We start from the raw sequence: 19907 nt of genomic DNA, 5'->3' as shown, positions 1-19907 counted from the left end.
CCCTATTTTCTCTTAAATTTCAAAACATCTCCATTTATTCAGATTTAACATCTCCTATTAATGTCCTTTTAAGATCCTCCTTCTCTGATGAATTTGTACTCATTTGAAGAGGTAGTGACATTCTTTCAGTCTTTTCCTACAAACTTTTGTGGCTTCCGCAACAAATCTTTATCCATCATCCAACAGTTCCTCTTACTTTAAAAATAACTCCCATATTTGTCTCCTTTTCTCCACTACCATTGCTTCTACCTTTATTCCAGCATCACAGACTCAAACCTCTGAGTATTTCCAGTATATTTATGCTCCTGAGTAAAACTAAACCAAATAAACCAAAATAAAAACTCAACTTCCCAGAGGTTTGTTTTTCTTCTCAGGTTTGGTCTGGGGTCTTCTCTCCACTGTTTACTTTTTCCAGGCCTGCCATTTTGTTTGACTTCAAACCTTGACTTACTCTCATCTCTCCTCTCTTGGTGTTGTGCAGTGGAGTTTTATGTTCTGCCTCCGTAGATTTGGTGGATGAAACGGCTTCCCAGCCAGGTACTGATGGGTGATGGCCTCCCTTAAAAAACAACAGAACACACTCTTTCCCCATTGTATTTTCTTATTTACCAACTCTTTGGAGTGGTGATCTTTCTGAAACATCCTTGAAATTTCATTTTTAGTAACTCTTTTTTTTCTTTCACGAAAAGTAACGAAAGTCTTTCCAAGTTACACGTTACCATCTGATCTAGCCCCAGTTAGCTCTATAGTTTTGCTAACTTTTGGTATTCTGCTCTCTCAAATCATGTACACTGTTTTTCAGACTCACTGAGCACAAACCACCAGGAGTCTTTGAACTGGTCACTCTTCCCTCAGTTGTCCATGGGAATCACACTTCCTTCTTGGGAGTCTTGAATCAAATGTCATTTTCATGCTGAGTCCTACCCTGATCACTCAGCCCACTACTCCGTGCCTATTGTTTTAAAATGTAGTATGTTAGTAGAACATTTGAGGTATAGTAAGGCCAACGCATCAGGAAAAACTGCTATTAGAAATATAGTTAATGGGGCACTTGGGTGGCTCAGTCAGTTAAGCATCAGACTCTGGTTTCCACTCAGGTTATGAGTGCAGGGTTGTGAGAATCAGCCCTTTATGGGGCTTTGTGTTCAGCGTGTAGTCTGATTCTGTCTCTCCGTCTGCCTTTCCCCACCTCCTTCTCCTTCTCTCTCTCAAATATATAAATCTTTAAAAAAATATATATACTTTATTATTCACAGTTCCCAAAGAGGGGGCATACCACACTGTGGGGAGGGGGGAGGAGACCAGCATCAAGATCAGTTACTAGGCAGAGGGAGGAGGGAACTGTGGGCAAGAACCTTATCTTGGTTTCCAAGGGAATGGATGGACAAGGCAAGGCAAGGAGGTTTCGGATTGGCTAGTTTGAGTAATTTCAGCAGGCTCGGGGACATAGGTACTGTCCTTCATTGTCTGGCCCCTGGCCCTGGAGTTATTAGGGCAGGTAGATAGTGGCCTGTTGTGTAGGAGCCCAGTAAGGGAAGTGGTTAAGGTACGGGCTACAGATTGGTTGATTTGTATTAGAAAAGCATGCACTTGGGAGGAGTCTTCTTCCCAAGGAGGTGACTCAGACATATTATTGGGTTGTCCAGAGCAAGCATGCCCAGTGTAGACAAGGAGGGCAGATTATAACATCTTTATTATAAGGTTTTACAGCATCAAGTTTACAAAAGCTAGTAATATTGTTAATACATTTGTACTCCTAATTCCTCTTACTCTAGTTTTTTTCCTGCAGAATTTTGTCATCTTCTAACATGCCATACTATACGTTCATTATGCTTATTATTTATTACTTGTCTCTCTTCTTTAGACCATAGTTTTGTGAGGATAAGAGATATTTTTTATTCTGTTTTATTAACTGATAGTCTGTGAGCCTAGAACAGTAGCTAGCATGTGTATGTGCTCAGTAACAATTTTTGGGTAAACACCTTTAACTCTATAATTTATGAACTGTTAGCATTACGTCCCGTGTCCGTGTCCCAGCCAAGATTCTTAGATGCTCTATTTTGGCTAAAGACCTCTCTGATTGTTCATGAAGATGGACAGGACAGTGTGGACTCTGAAACAAAATCGAACTGCTTGAGGGATCTTAGTCTATTTAATACTCTTGGCTTTTTTTTAAAAATGTTAAAGATTATCTGGATGGAGTATATGGAACAAGATATTAAATATTCTAAACCCAAAGTCTCATAAGCAGTCTTCTTTGTTAATGGATGCCAATGTTTCTTTACCTGTGATCATCGGGTTATTTTGAGTTCAGATTAGAAACAGTGTGTCTGTGCCCACATCTACTGTAATGTGGATGTGTGTATCACAGCTGGAAGGGGAAGAGAAGAGAGGACATACACATTTCTGCAGACATGCCAGGGGCTACAAGGCTTGGAATGCTACTCATGGCAACCTTTTATGTTTTCTTTTCTAGTCATTCTCAATTTTTAAAAATGTATTTTGAAGAGTGATTATCATGGAAACTATTAAAAACCTCAAAAGCATGATAGTGTAAATTCTCCACTTAGAGCCTCTAACAAAGGGTGCCTTAAAGTGACTCAACTTCCTAGTCTCTTCTTTATGATGACACATCATGTTTACCTTATTTCATACAATGAAGAAAAGAGACTTGTGTTGTCAGTGTAGTTGTTTATAGTCCATGTTGGCTTGTCTTGATCACTTGCAAACTCAGTGTTGGGTTTGGATTTCTAAGGGGAAAATATCCAATTTGATACCTCAATGAAATTATTATGTATCCTTGGAAAAATTTCCTGAATTTAGCCATATTTCTTATTTTATGCTTAAGGGAAATAAAAGCTTTCACTTTTATGACAGAATGAGAATAATATTTTAAATATCTCATGTGACAGGAATCATACTTATAACAAATGTTGTCAAAACATTATGGAGATCAGTTTATGCCAGAGTTTCCTTTTTTTAAAAAAACCACCTGCTTTATTAAGAAAAATTGAGAACTGCACACTGAGACAAAAATTATGAAAACATACTTGGTATGCTTGGAACTAGAGGCTTTGTCTTTTGTTGTTACAATATACTACAAAGATGGAGTGTCTGGAGAATTGAAATCCATTTTGTTTTTTCACTGCCGTGCATAATATGTTGAGATTCAACAAATGCCAGTTGGACCTCTTCCTATGCTGTCTCTATTTGCACAATATGCCTTCTGCTAGTCATGATAATGAATGACAAAAAATTATACCAGTTGGTGGCAATGTTGTTTTCACAGTAATGGTCACTTAGTTAAAATCACAAAGTTATGCTTATTTCCCCCTTATTAACTCCGTTATTTTGAGTTTCTAACTTGTGCTATAGGTTATTTCTGGCTTGAAACTGAAGCCAGGTTTTCTATAACCTCCAAGTATTCATCCTGTTATCTTTAAATCTTTTTCATTACTGAAGGCAAACTAAATGTGAAGTAATAAATAGCAGGATTGTGTGGGCTGAAAAAGCAAATTCTGAAGACCACAGGAAACTATGTCAGACATTGCCTTGCCTCATCAAGAAATTATACATACATGTAGTGGAAAGCAATTTTGGATCCTGGTTCTGAAATGCCTTTCATCTGGTATTCTGTTTTAGAACTTATTACTTAATAGGCAGAATATGTGATATTTAGTGAAAACTTCCCTGAACATCAATTTTTATCCAGGTAATATCAGAACACCTTCCAAGATAAGCAACTGATAAAGTTTAACTGTCTAAATTTATTTCATGCATAGAATGGGCAGATGGGATACAAGAATACATCTGGCAGTTGGAAATTGAGCACATACATTCATTGGCCTAAACTTGTTCTAGAATTCTTTACCCTCTGGCTCAGACTTCTACTCATCAAAGAAATCTTTCCAAGCCACATCCCAATTTGAATTAATATTCCTACCTCAACTGTTACCAACTTCTAAAATGCCTTATTTATATCTCACTATGGTACTTATCACAACTTGATTTACATTGATTATTTGTACACATATGTTAGTTCCATTAGATGTCAACTTAATTCATCCAAGTTTATCAGACACCAACCTCGTACCAACCACACTGCTGGATATCAGGATTGTGAACTTTGCAAACTCACTGGCTCTGTCTTTTTCATTTGTGTATCCCTCATTGTTCCTACTATCATGAGATGTCAGTATGTGTTTGTTGACTTTAATGAGATTGGAGCCTTCATCTTTAATGGATGATTCTGGGTGTCCTGCTTCTCGATTAAATGCAAGTGTGCAAAGCCTAGTGTCAAGAACCAGATAGATGAGTCAATGAAAAGAGAGTGCATGGAGACCCAAGCCCCACGGCTAATGTAGATGGAGGAACAGCAAAATGCAGCAGGTGGGTTTAGCAGGAAAGATACAGAGTAGGGAAAAGAATAATAGTAATAATAGAAACAAACACCACCATACTTATTGAGCTGCGTGCTTTCTGTGAGTTAACTCATTTAATCCTCCCAAACTTCCAAGGTGAGCATTATTATCATTATCCCCCTTTTATAGATGAGGAACCTTGTAGGTGTTATTCGCTTCTTACCAGAGTTCCTGTTTCTTCCTTCTATTTATCTATTTGGTTCAGATATTCACCTTTCCCAACATAGACCAAATACCTCCCTGGAAATTGATGGCATCCCCAGCTCTGGGCAAGGTCTCCATTGGTTTAACAATAGTTCCATCCCTTGCCAATGATTTGTTCAGGAATTCAGGCCTAAGAAGTTAAGCCCATGGCCTGGTCTGGCCACAGGAACTGGTCACAAAATGTATCCACCCAGGCTTCTTAGGATTCGATTTTTCCACTAACCAGTTGTTGATGACTGGCCCATTAGTGTGACAGTGCCAGCTGAGATGCCGTGTGGGCAAGAGGACCTAGGGGCTTTTACTAACGTCACTCCGTGTTGTGCCCTTAAGCCCTGCTGCTGTGCAGGTGTTTGTCTCCCGAGCACCTGCTTCTGTTCACTACAATATGGGATGGAGGCTGAGTGGGAGCCAGTGAGACCATTTCTCACGCTTATGTTGTCCCAGTGAAATGACAGTGCAAGCCTGTTTTTCTTTGGTGAATTCCTCCCCCATTCACTGTTTACATGTGTCCCAGCAAAATCCAATTTCTGGTGCCTTCTCTCCAATCAGTTCTTTCCTTAGAGTGAGACGTACTTGTCTACAGATGTCTGCCTTGTTTTTGCAGCAGAGTCCCACACAAATACTGTGGGATATTAAAGCAAAATAAGCCACTAAAAAAAAAAAAAAAAAAAAAAAAAAAAAAAAAAAAGAATAAACATGTAAACATGTAACCCCCACCCCCTGCCTTTGGGCTGAAAAGGCTTGGTGGAGGCTCCCAGGGAAAAAGATCTTTCTCACTCTGAAAAGAGATATCCTGAAGCAAATTTCCTCTCAATTTAACAGTGAGCAGATATAAAGTCAGAAACTGCTGCAGACATTTTGCCACCATGACATGACTAATGAAGACTTTCAGTGTGATGAGCCAATGCATTTCCTCTCTTGAAATGTCAAGTTGGGGCATATTTTTTGTTTTCATTTGTTAGTTGCTGCTGAAAACATCCTATTTGACACAAACCTGAGGCATAAAAAAGGTCAAGTGATTTTTCCAAAGTCATACATATGGTAAATAAAATCTTCAAAGTCAGGTCCATGTGACCAGTTCTAAACCCTTTTCTGCACTATCTCCCTGTGGCAGTTTGGGAAATTCTATATGAATTTGTACTTTTGCTGAGCTAGGTTGGGTTTCCTTCATAGGTTTCAGTTTAATGTCACTATTTTGGACAACTTTCCCCACTACTGAAGTTCTGCCATTGGAGACTCTTTATTGGCCCAATATCTCTAGTCAGTTCCCTCCTCCCACCCTCAGTGACTGGAGCCACTTTCTTTTTTTTTTTTTAATATTTTATTTATTTATTTGACAGACAGGGATCACAAGTAGGCAGAGAGGCAGGCAGAGAGAGAGAGGGGGAAGCAGGCTCCCTGCTGAGCAGAGAGCCCGATGCGGGACTCGATCCCAGGACCCCGAGATCATGACCTGAGCCGAAGGCAGCGGCTTAACCCACTGAGCCACCCAGGCGCCCCGGAGCCACTTTCTTGAACCCCTGGCTAATGAGTGCAAAGCTTTTTCAACTCAGATGAATCTCTCAGAAATTGCAATAATACACCTATCTTTGAAGCTCTGTCTTTGAGGATATTCCTGTGGTCCCATGGATTCAGCAACTCAGCCTTCTAAGCAATGCAGCCCTGATCTGCCCAAGTGTTTGTTCTTTCTCATGACATTGTGATTTGGGCTGATGCCCTCATTCCTCTTAGTCCTTATATGCCAGAATCCAGATCTTTCTCATGCCAACCCAGCCTTAAGTTTCTATGCTTTGCAATGAAAGTAGAATGTGACCAGGACTGTACATTTGTCATGACCAAAGATGATGCATGTATACCACTAGCTTGTATACATGGCACTATGTGATTAAAGAACTATAAGTGATGTCTGAAAAGATACAGTTGGTATAAAACCTAGATTAATTCGAAACTCATTGACAGGAAGAAAAGACAAGAGAGAGAAGTTATTACAATGGGAGGGAATATTGTATCTCGTTTTTAACAAGCCTCTGAGAACCCACAATGGTTAATGCTCTCCGTCTGCCCTATCTTCTAACTCTACCCCCTAAACATTCATGCTGACTTCTTTTAAGATTTGGAGTTCTTGCTTGGTGAATGTGAAAAATGGAGACACAAATAGCTGGTGTATTGAATTGCCCCAAGGACATAATGAAGTTATCTTGGCAGATGAATCAAATGATAGTTTTTAAGCAAAAATCAGGAAAATAATCTAATGTTTATATTGTATTGCCAAGAGTCACATCTTTTAAAATTTCAAAGGAGCAACTAACCGCCTGGAAACCTTGATAAATGTATGTTGACATCCCAGAGAAGAGTGGCTATTCAATTACTTCCATACTATATCAGCTGAACCAGGAGATGAAAAGCATATGGTTGGAAAATGCCCCCAAGTTCATGAGGCCTTTGACTGTTTCTAAAATATTTGATATTAATATCCCTTTTGAGTTGGTCTCAAAGTATTTCCTTTCAACAAAGAAATTTGAAAGAAGATTAGCTCAAGTTAGGAGTCAATTCAGATCACATACACAAATGTACTTATTTATACCTTCATTCATTCCTTCCTTCATTCCATCAGTCAGTTCGTCATAAACCTTAAAAATATTTTTGGAGCACTCAGTTTACCATAGAGCCTGTGCTAGACTCCAAGACTACCAAAATGCAAGAGAAAAGAGGTTCACTTAAGAAGCTCACAGTGTATTGGGGTATGGAGGAAGGGGTTAGGCTCCTACAAATACTCAGTTGACTCATTGTGACTGATATATGCCTTTCTGGAGGCTAGGAAGATGATATAGGAGCAAGAAGGATGAGCTAAGTTCACCAGGGAAGAAGACACCAAGAAAATGACACATGGGCAGACACATAAAGGAAGAGTATGCTTTACCATACAGAGAAAGAGGGACACAATCATAGGATAAAAGAAAGAGGCGTGGATGTGTGAAGCAGCATGTAGGGCTTCTTGACATATACTCACTGAGCAGTAGAAGGAGGGAGAACCTAGGAGACTGGAAAGATCAGTGGGGCCAGATCAGAAAGGGCCATAGTTTCAGACATTTCAATTTTATACTCCAACTGAGTCACTGAAAGATTTTGTTTTAGTGAATGGTTCTTAAAAAAATTTACTTGAGAGTAGGATAGAGGATAGGAAGGGGAAGAAAGCTGTGTGTTCATAATAACTAGAGTGAGCATGTGATTTCATCTGACAAGTTCTCCCTGTAAGGTAAAATGCTCATTTCTTCTTTCTGAAGAACATTCTCTGGACAAATTTTCATGAATATGATGCAGGTGGGAAGACCTCACCCTCTGGATCTGGGGAGAGCATGAGGTCCAGGCTTGGCCAACACTACACAGCCAGTGACCCAAATAGTCTGTGCAAGCTAGAGCAAATCATTTAACTACTGTGTATCAGTGTCGTCCAGTGAGAAAGGGGGACATTCCATGCAATTTGTTTTGAAGGTAAAAGAAGACACAAAATAAAAACAGCAGAGTAATGAGTACATAGAGGTCTGCCATAGATATTAGTTGAATTTAATTCCCTTGCTCCATGAAGAACAAATGAGGTCATGTATATGGAATGCTTTTTTACAGAGATATTCAGATGTTAAATTTTTTTCTAGATAAGATTACAGTATCAAAAGAAGAAGAAGAGGGGAGTGCAGAGGTGATCTGAATCAACCTCACCTTTTTGATTAGTGTATTCATTTAATGCATTCTGAAGATAAAATTGCATCATTTATAGAGAAACTGATGCCCTGAAGGAAGATGGTCTAAAGTCAACACGGTTTGCTGGTCAGAGAGCAATACAACTGTCTCCTTTTAGCCCAGGCCACTGTGCTCTTTCTTACATTTTCCTCTTATAGATGAAATGGTTATGGTGTTGTATTTAGAGAAAGTAATGGGAGTCTACCCTTAGAAAACCAAGCAAGGTTAGGTTTCACTTTTATTATTTTCTGACTGAGAACATTTGGAGTGTGAGGGTATCAATGTATGCATGTATACATGCATATACAATATTAAAATATCTTGCATCCAAACTGGTTTTGGTACTTCCAAAATTGTAGGTAAATTCAAGATACCTTTGAAGATACCCTTGGTGTATGCAGGGATAAGGCTAATAATCAATATACATTGAGCAGTTGCACACAGTCATGCATTTAATACCTGTAAGTGAAATAGTATAGTCATTCCCATTTTACAGATGAAAAGACTGAAGCACAGAGAGCCTAACACACTGAAGCTTACAGAAGTTTTTACTAGTAAAACTCAGATTTGAATCCATGAAGTCAGACTGCAGACCTATTCTTCGCTTACAACCTATAGAAAACAAACAGCACCCATCTGTGAAATTGACTAGGATGTTGATTCTAAGATAATTCTGTAGCTAAAATCCCATCTATCATAGGAATCAAATCTCACAGAAGTTTCTCTGGCATCCCTTAAGCTGACCTCTACAAGTGCCAGGTTCCCTCCCAGAACTCCTTAGTAATATTTGAGCCCCATTTGGAATGGGCAGGGTGAGTCGGCATGGCTGTCTACCTAAATTCACTGGTGACCTTGAACTCGTGGGCATGGCTGAGGAGTAATTTGCCTCTTGGACTCAAAGCTGAAAGCCCACCTCCTCATTCTTTTCCTTTCCTATTTTGTTCCCTCCCTCGTCAAGCCTCGTCTGTCCATAGACTAGCTGTCGGACACACTGTCAGGCAAGTGGATGGCATGGGAACCTGTTTGGAATATGGTGGAGAAAAAAATAAAGCAAAAAGCATTGGGAGGGGGGAACCAGGTGGTGGGTAATGGGGAGGGAACGTATTGCATGGAGCACTGGGTGTTGTGCAAAAACAATGAATACTGTTACGCTGAAAATAAATAAATAAATTAATTAATTAAAAAAAAAAAGCATTGGGAGATGTTCAGCCAAGATAAGAATTGCTTGACCATAATGAAGGGATACTTTAGGAGATGAAAAGATGGGAATTTGGAATTTTGTGATGAATACCAGCCTTCCCTTGTTTGTGTGTTGGAGAGAATGGGACAGTGGACTCTTTTCTCCATAGGAATTACCAATAGTTACCCTTCACTCCATTTGAAAGGAGCAAATTGATAAGAGAGGTAAGAGACAATCCATGCCTTTAAGACAATATTTTCTGAATGGAGGCTAATAAGTCCTGTGGTATTCCAGATCATGTAGATTTTCTGAGAAATCATCTCAGCGGCAGTGACCTGGGAACTGCACCGGGAAGAATGTTCTATTCAATAGGAGCCTGTATTAGCTTTATTTAAGATAAAACCGAAGACTCACACCTATCCCTACGACGTAATGGAAAACCAGTCTCTAATATTGTAGCATACCACATTCCCGACAATTTTACAATAAAAAATGTGTATGTAATTCTTCCAAGGATCATTTTTGTGTCTGCTATTCATTCATTTTAAATGTCTTTTATGTTCCCTTGGTAAGGAATGAATGTTCTTCTTTGTGCCTCCACCGGCTGTTTTGTCTAATCAGCTTTCTTGGACAAGTGGACAGAAAACATTTGTTGAATAGCCTGTGATAAAAGCTGTCAGGAGTGGTTGAGAATGCTTTTCTTGCTTACTTTATGCAGCCGTGGAGGAAATTAGATATGCATGTCATACTGAGGGCATCTCATTTTGAGACTTAGCTGGTGCTTTTGAAACAATACTAATTTTCCAATTAGAGTCCATGTAGACCATGGAGCTCTTTATGAATGAAAATCAAGCATGAATTGCGTTTAGATGAATTCCTTGAAGCAGGATTAACAATACTCAAGGTGAAGGAAACTGATGCTGGCTGTAGTCTTGTATAGATTGTCAGAGCCAGAATTTAAAGATCATTTAACCAAATTCCTAACTTTGTAAAGAGAGATGAGACACAGAGAAGGAAAAGGTTTCCCTAATGTTGGCTCCCCACTCAGTGCTCATGCCCATCCCTAGGTAGATCTGTGTTTAGATTTTTTACATATCTTCCCATTTTGGAGTTGATGCTGGGATTCATTTGATATCTTTATTTATTGATTTACAGTAATGGCACCATGTTTATTTGATGTTTTGTATATGCAGTTGCAGTGGGGTTATTAGCTTGTTGCTTCCATTTCCATTTTTTTTTCTTTTAGTGACTCCCTTCCCACTTTACAAAAATGCATATATCCTAAAATTGGTAAACTGGAAATGGGATGAAAGTTTACTTCTATACCATTTGTATGTTCTTGATTGGCCAAGAGACTAGGATATTTTATTATAGTTGCATCATTTTTCTTTTCCCAGAATATGTCAGAATGGTCATGCTTTGTATGTTTCTCTAAATAATTCTAGGGCTAAAGGTCACGTAGGAATTATCTAAGCCTCTACCCACAGTATTTTACAATGAAAAAATTTAGACTCAGCTCACTTAAATCAGGAGTCACAAATGCAGATATTTACATGATATAGGCAAAGACTATGGCCTAAGACAGTAGGATTAAACTACTCACATTTCAACCAAACTTGGCTGATTTTACATTAATTTCAGAAAATTATGAAGTCCAACATTAGGCTGCTATAGTAAGGCACTGTACATAAAAGTCTTCTCAGTTTTGACTTTGATTTAAATTCAGTGTCTGATACGTAAGTCACTACTTGGAAGCAAGGATTAAGACCCTATTCTTCTAAATATAAGTGCCAGGCTCTTTCCCCTGCACTGTATGACTTTTTGCCATCTTCTGACCTATACAGCTGCTCCTTTGTTTTAATCACATCATCTGTGTTCGTGGGGATAAATTACATTGAAAAGTTTTTGTTGGCAGTAGCAGCAGTCAGGCAGTAATAAAAAGTACTTGAGGAATTTTCTTGACTTTTTACCTCAAGAGTGTGTGTGTGTGTTTGTGTGTGTGTGTGTGTGTGTGTATTTGTCCTGTGTATATCTTATGTGTATCTGTGTGTATATATGTGTGTGTTTACATGTGTGTACGTGTGTGTGTGTGTTGTGTGTGTGTGTGTGTGGTTATCTTGGCTTATGAACTGGATTTCTCTTCTGTGTAATGCTGCTCAATTATGTGGGCACTGGTTTATATGCTGCCATAGTTACTGTGTCCAAGCCTTCAAACAGCTCTTTTCCCAATCCATTATAGAGCATTCCCTATTTATCATGACCTGCATAAATCAACAGTTAAATGTATGCTTTTAGAGCCTTTCTTTAACACCATAGATGGGTTGAAGGATATTAGCAGAAGGGAAGTCTCTAGAGATTGATAGAAGCAATCTGTCAGTATTTTCCTCTGATTTCTCACCAATGCCTCATTTTAAATTTCTAGGTTCTTCCTTAGTACCCACCAATGAGCATTTGGAAGTTTATTTGTGCTGTTTTTGAAAGAACAAAGGGTTAGAGTTAATGTAATTTAATGACTTCCACCCTAATATCAGTGAAAGATACTTTAATGGGAAGGAACCAGGAGGTATTAAAGATAAACTCTGCCTTTTTCTTGTATGAGAAAATCTTTTCCTAGTACTTGTCCCAGAAACCAATCTTTAATCTCGAAGGGTTTCAGAGAAGGCATTAAAACCCAAAGAAGAAAGTGTTTATATACTGGACACTTGCAGAGGGAATTTATGAGATCTTGAAACTCAATAAGGGGAGAAGAAGACAGCTTCTTCTCTGCAGATATACATTCACCGTATTCTTCTTATAAGATTCACTGGTGGTCAAAAGCAAAACCTGTATATGTGTATTATGATATTCAATTTAAATGTATTAACACAGTCAAATAATAGGTTTTTCCCCCAAATTTGAGCTATAAGTAAATAAATCTTATTCAGGAAAAGTCCCAGTTGTAGAAACTAACAGAGTATCATCTGTATGAAAAATACTGCATGTGACTTGTTGCTGCCTAGATCACAGTGGTTGTTCCCTCAGCATGTCCTCCTACACCAGGCCCCACCTGCTTCTAGAAAGGAGAGGAAGGAGAATGGTGGTTGTGTCAGGTTATACTGATGTAATACACTGGCCACAATAAAGTTGTATTTGCAGACACACAGCCACTCCTTCCTCTACTTTCTACCAAGGATCAACAATAACTTGACAACTTGTCTTTCCATAGTGTTTCACTTTTTACAGAGCTCCTTCATATACATTATGAAAATCTTTCCTACCAACCACCATGCAGGTGGAATTAACTTTACCTGACAATCAAAAAGAGAAGAAGTGACTACAATGATCACAGTGTCCTGAAAAATGAAAGCTAGAACTATGTACCTTGTTTTCTGGTTCCAAAATTGGTATCTATTTTGTGATTCATTCAGTAAATGTTTGTGGAATATTTCTTGTATGACAGTCACTATCCTAGTTGCTAAGGCTACAAAGGTAAGACATGGTCCTTGTTTTCAAGGGCCTTGACTCCAGTGGGGAAGGCAGTAAAATATACAAGCAGTTACAATATACTGTGGTGAGTGCTCTGAGTGATCCAAGTCTAGGAGGCCACTAGGAGCATAGAGGAGCAGCACCTCGTGCAGATTTGGAGAGTAGTGACCACTTTTGAGAAGAGTGACACTTATCCAATTTCTAAAGGACATATTGATATTTTTTAAATAAAGCAAGATTCATAAAGGCATTAAAGAACAGCAGGAATGCGTGTGCAGGGGCCCAGAGGTAAGAAAGAATGTGAACAAGAAGCAGAATGAGTGAACACGTCAACTCTTGCGATCTGGGTCAAATTCAGTCTTATTGGAACAAAAATCAAGAAGCAGGAAGTGATGAGAGATCAGACTGGAGATATTAGCCAGGGACCTTATTTGCCATACCTTTTCTCTTTCCAACACATTTGGCTACATCTCTTGAGCATCTAAGTCAGGCTGCCCCATACTTCTAATTAGGAAAACCCTGCTGTTCTTGGTGTCTGCATGCTGCCAGAGCTGCTAATGTGCCCCACTTTGACCTTTGGTTTTTGAGAAAGGGAGTCAGAGTCTTGAAGACAGTCAGGGGAGTCATTGACTTTGACTTACAGAGAATCGGGATTTCAAGTAGGGAGGCTTGGGCACTTGGTACTGAATTTGGCAAAGCAGAAATCCCTCTGCCAACAGAGAATAGCTCTCCAGAAGGTGTTAGCCCTCAGCTGCTTGCCAAGATTCTCTAGGCACCAAATACTGAAGGTGAAATAGCCCGACAGGATTCTGGCAATTCAATATTAGCTACAGACATGGTAATCCACGTCTAGGCTTGTTTTATTGAGACAAACTTGTCTTATGAGAGGGATACACTTTCTAGTATTTCTGTGGCCTGACTTAAAACTCATATTTGTTAATGTCTTAGCTAGACTCAATCAGACACAATAATGTGGCTTATTAAATACAAGGTCAAGCGCTATATAATACTTTAAATTGGCTGTCTCTAAATTCCCAAGAATTCCACATGTAGCTGCAGAAACCACCTTTCACAATCACATGGTTCTTAATAGAGGAAACCATATTGGACACATTTACTGATACCCCTCTGTAGAGGGTATATATCCTGATTCGGTGTGGAAGATAAGTAACAAGACAATTCCATGAGATGAATCACTAATTTCAGGGGCCATTTTCACCAAAGATCAGGAAGACTTCCTGTCAGGCCATAAATTAGTATTTCCTTATAAAATGCAGTGAATAAAAGTTTCAATTCTTAAAGTCAGATGCTAGATAAGAGTTTTTTTTTTTTTAAGATTTTATTTATCTGTCAGAGAGAGAGAGGAGCGAGAGTGACCACAAGCAGACAGAGTGGCAGGCAGAGGCAGAGGGAGAAGCAGGCTCCCCGCCGAGTAAGGAGCCCGATATGGGACTGGATCCCAGGATGCCAGGATCATGACCTGAGCTGAAGGCAGCTGCTTAACCAACTGAGCCACTCAGGCACCCCAAGAGATTTTTTTTTTAAAACACATTTCATTTGTCTTCTATTTAAGAAAACAGGAGGTAAAAATAAGATTTTGCCTGCACTAGTTTCTCAGTCATTTTCTGGTGAGATCCTTCTTCAGATTGCTGAAATAGTATTTGTAGGTTGAACTGCATCCCTCAAAAAGATATGTTGAAATGTTAACCCCAAGAACCTCTGAATGTGACCTTATTTGGACATAAGGTTATAGCAAAAGTAATTAAGATGAGGTTATGCTGGAGTAGGTGGGCCCTGCTCCAATATGACTCCTCTCTAAGAGGGGGAGAGAGAGAATCATAGGAAGAAAGCCATGTAAAGACAGGCAGAGACTGGAGGGATGTGTTCATAAGCTAAGGAATGCCAAGGATTGCCAGCCCTCACCAGAAGCTGGGAAGAGGCATGAAAAAGTGTCACTGGAAGCCTGCAGAGGGCATCGACCCTGCTGGTACATTGATTTAGGCTGATAGCCTCCAGATCTGTCAGGTAGTCAGCTTACATTGTTTTAAGGTACCTAGTGTGTGGTACTTTGTTATGTCAGCCCTAGGATAGGAAGACAAATGATCTGAGCAAAACTGGAGATTCCTTCCTTCCATACTTCCGAGCTTGAGAATGTGATCTGGAGCTACATGGATATGGCCTGGTCCCTGTTGTTTCACATGACATCAACTGCCTCCCCTCTTTCCCTCCTTCCCATAGGATGTTTGACAAGGCAGAGCTCCATTTAAAATTTCTTTTTTCACTGAAAAATGGACTTCTTTCCCTTACAGAAATGTTACAAAAGACAAAGCACTCAAAAACCCCATGATGTTATATAAGCACATCTTTCACCAAAGCACATCTTCTATTGTCCCTCTTGATTAAAATGTAGGTAAATTAGCTTCTAGGACTGTGACACTGTAGTTCTTCTCTATCATGTGGTCCTCATGACACTTCAGGACTATATGTGTACAGGTGGAGGAAAACCAGTCCCAGGACAAGTGGGCAAGGCCTCTGTCTCCTAGGTGGGGTTGTCCTAAGGTTACAGGGCACATTTTATTCCTTAGTCTTCCTACTGATTGATAACAGATGGGCACTAAACTCTAGGAGGCATGGAAAAATCCTGGTATTTGACCATTTTCCAAGGCAAAACGAGATGGCAGCCTGTGTTAGTTTGACTTGGCAATAGCACTGGGCTAGTAAAATAATGTCAGCCAGTAGATCATCATGAGGTTTAAGGATATCCATCCTTGGAACTGTTACCCTCAGCAACTTACCTATCACGTGTCTTCATTTGGCTTTAATTTCTGTCCACCTATCATGTGTCTTCCTTTGGCTTCTAATTTCTGTTCAGTTTTGCCTATTGTTAGCTTCATTTAATTTCTAACTAGATAGCTCCTCTTTAGGTTGATTTGTTATATTGTGTTAGATAATTTTTTTCCATTTCAGTTTAATTTAGATAATGACAATCTAAAAATGGAGATAGCCTTCAATTTATCACAGCCTTATAATGTTTGTTTATGGTAAAACAAACATGATATGCAAAGAAACAAAAACAAATACCATGGAAAACAAACACTCCTTCTCAGGCACAATGCTGTTCATTAGCCAGTGGGGTGGGCTTACTAATTAGGTTCTCCTTAGCTCTGTAGAAAGTAGCCCCACACAGCCCTCATGGTCATATTAGTTGGTTTAATTGAATTGTGACACCAAATCCATGGGCTTAATGTTGAAGTAGCCCAGCCATTCTCCACTGTCAGAGGAATAATCTGATGTAGCTCCCACTCTTCATTAGAGCAAGAGCAGTTGCTCTAAAAAAGCCTTACATGAATTATAAAGAAGCAAGTGAAACACAGACATGAAAACACGTTTATTCAAGTATGTTCAGTAGTAAGACCACAAGTTTGTTCCTTGCTTGGTTTTGGTATATGAGCAGTTTATTCACAAAACAAGGGAAGTACGAGCAAAATATTTCTTTCGGTGTCTTGAGCTGCAGGCAGGTTGAACATGCAGTCATGTGACAATACTGTGAAGTGGTCCACACCATTGACAGTGAGAAGTGGTTTTCACCTGTTTGGAAAAAATTGTAAGAACTATCGCCAAGGATATTCAAGGCTACGGTTGACTGAAAGCTTGCTTCACACCCACCCCCCAAATTCATGTGTTGAACTCCTAATACCCAGTGTGATGATATGGGTATGTTTGGTGAGTATGTTAGGAGGCTTAGGTCATGAGGGCTCTGCCCTCATTAGTGCCCTTATTTATAAAAAGAGACAGATAAACTTGCTGTAGCTCTCTGCTCTCCATCATGGGATGATCGAAGAAGATAACCATCAGCAGATCAGGAAAGCAGGATCTCACCAGACAGTGGGTCTGCCAGGACCTTTATCATAGACTTCTCAGCCTCCAAAACCATAAGAAATGAATGCCTGTGATTTAAGCCACCCAATCGATGGTATGTTTGTTACAGTAGCCTAAGCTGATTGAGATAGAGGTATATTTTTCAAAGGATGAGATTAAGGCTGCTGTCATTCTTAATTTGTGATTTTAGAGTTTTTGATTTGGGGGCTTTATAGTTTGTGTGTTCTCTCTCCCAGTTACTGAGTTTCTGTCTTCATTACATCTTGCTTGCAATATGGAGGATAGGGAGAGAGTATCACTGAGTAGTTACAGTGTTGCCTTCATGTGTCATATAACAGAGAACTTAAAAATCAGAAAGTCTTAGTTTGAATCCACCTTTGCAATTTTTTTGTGTGTGTCCTTGGAAAAGTTGGCCTCTGTGTGTTTGTTTTTTCTTTATGTGCAGGCAGAGGTTTGTTAGAATAAGACTTAGGTTAACTGGAATTCAAGTTCCTAGTACTGGATCCAATTTATCAGTTGTGCTTGGGGTGAGCAATAATAGCCAGAAGCAGCAGGATATGTCATGAACTTTATTACAGGTAAGAAGTATGAAAACTCTCTTCTATTGCAGAGAAGGGCATACAACAGAAAAGGTCAAAATCAAAGAGAACCTAAGTGCAGTAAAATTGCTCTCTGGAAGAGAAAGCACCTTCCTTTAAAACATAACATTTATTCCCTGAAAAAGCAAGGGACTCTAACTACACAGTAAGTAGAATATTTTTCACATATTTTCAGGTGACAAGAGATATGTGATTCTCACTGTTTTAGATACTCTGTCACCTTGTCTTCTATGACACCATATTTCCCTGGTGTCACATATAACCACTGAGTCTCTGTTGTTCCTCTTTTTTTTTTTTTTTTTTTAATCCTTCCAGATTTGTTTTCCTTTAACTGACCAATATATGGTAGAGTTCCTTAGAGCTGGGCCTGTACCTTATTCTCACCCTGTGGGAAACCTCACATACAACAACAGTTTTAATCATCACCATATGCTAACAGCTCCCAAATATGAACCCCCAAGTCCTGACTTTTCATTAGTTTCAGATATGTAATATCCAGCTGCCTATTTTACATCTCCACTTGGATATCTCAAAGCCATCTCTGATTTAACATGTTCAAAGACGAATGCCTGGTTGTCATCTGTAAATCTGGAATTTTTTTTCCAGGTGCTTTCCTCAATCCATGATGTTGCTTTCCATCAAGTTGCATCCATGAAATTGTTAGAGTCCACTCTGGAAGCCTTTTTCTCCATCTTGAATTCACAAACTTCTCTTTATTTCTCCCATTATTTTTCTGTCCCAGATAATGTCATGTCTTGTTTGAATTATAACAAATAGCATATGTTCTCCCATTCAGACACATGAGCTGGACGCATCGGGAAACTGGCAGTCAAGGCAGCTCAGCTAGCGTATTCTCAAAGTTCCATCTTCTAAGGCACAAGGTGTGGTGGAGAAGGGTTCAGTGTAGATCTGGCAGGCCACAACCAGCATGAGCATCTCCAGCCCAAGGAATTGCTGACTCACCTACCACCTCATTTTATACCTCTTCTTTCCAACACTCAGTCCCATCCACACATGTCTTCATGCAGTTACTGAAATGAACTCCCTACTTTCATATGCTGATGGCTCCACCTGGAAAGACCCGGTTGTCCAACCTTTTTACTGGGATAACTTCTATTTATTTCTCATACAGCAGCTCCAACATCACTTCCACATGGAAGCCTTCTCCACTCGAACTAGGTCAAGTTGTCTATTATATAATCCCATAATACCATGCACCTTTCTTTCATTGTATTTGCATTTCATTGTATTTCTTTCATTGTATATTGTATTTGTTATAGCTTTAATTTTATATTTTTTCTCTAATTTTATATTTTTCTCTAATTTTTTGATTAATGCATAACACCCCCCCCCCCATGAAACTGTCAGCTCTTCAGCATCTAACACAATGCATGGCTCATGCTAGATGTTTGCATGTATTTGTCAAATGAATCACTTATTGTTACAATGTAGTATATGAGTGAAAGGAAAAAAAGAAAGTTTTGAATGGATGACTTGTAAGTCTTTATTTCAGTGGTCCTTCTAAATTTGAGGGGGAAAGTGAGCACTTTTTAAATACCACATTTCAGTCTATAAGTTGAACCTTAGTGCTTTTGAATGTGATACATTGTAGTGCAAATGAGTAGAACTTAGTTTTCAAAGGAAGAGCTCGATAGAATTAGGCGAAGAACTTTCTTATTGCATTGGGTTGTCATGGGACATTTATAGTATTTTTTTTTTAAGATTTTATTTATTTATTTGAGGTCATGGGACATTTAAAAATCATGGTTCTGGTCTTTGTTTTAGGTTTTCTGGTAGGAAATGAACCAAATAAATGAAACACTGCTGAGCATTTCCCAGAGTTTTCCCCCACAAGTTCTTTCTTTGATATTTCTTGTCAAAGTGTGCATACTTCTGTTGCTAAAGGAAATTGTCTAGGGCAAAAGGAATGACTTTTAATCTGGATTTGGAGTGGGGATATTTATTTGAGGCATTTTTAGACACCAAATTGAAGAGTACTTAAGTGAAGGTTCATGAAAAATTGCTCTTCTATCAGGTCTCAGAGGGAAATTGAGACTTGGCATGCTTTTTCATTGTGTCTTTTGGAGAAAGAAAGGAGAAAGCTGAGATGCAAGCAAAAAAAGCACTTCAAGTCTTCAGGTTTTAGGCACTTGCATTATAAGGATTCTTTTTGAGAATACTGAGTTGCCTGGAGGATTATATTAGTGAAATGTGAATCTATCACCTGCCATTTGTGGTTCAAATTCCACTTGGGTGGGAAATAAATAGAATATATTTCACTGACTGATATAATTTAAAAGGTGTATGTAAAACATATTGGGAACTTATATCCAAATCCCTGAAACTCTATACCATCAGTTTAATGGGAATTGTGGTCACCAGCTTAATGGGTATTGGTATGATTTAATTTAATCCCATACT

The sequence above is a fragment of the Meles meles genome, chromosome 2 (genome assembly GCF_922984935.1).
Source record: "Meles meles chromosome 2, mMelMel3.1 paternal haplotype, whole genome shotgun sequence".
In the NCBI taxonomy this organism is placed as follows: Eukaryota; Metazoa; Chordata; class Mammalia; order Carnivora; family Mustelidae; genus Meles; species Meles meles.
Note: the sequence above shows the minus strand (reverse complement) of the source record.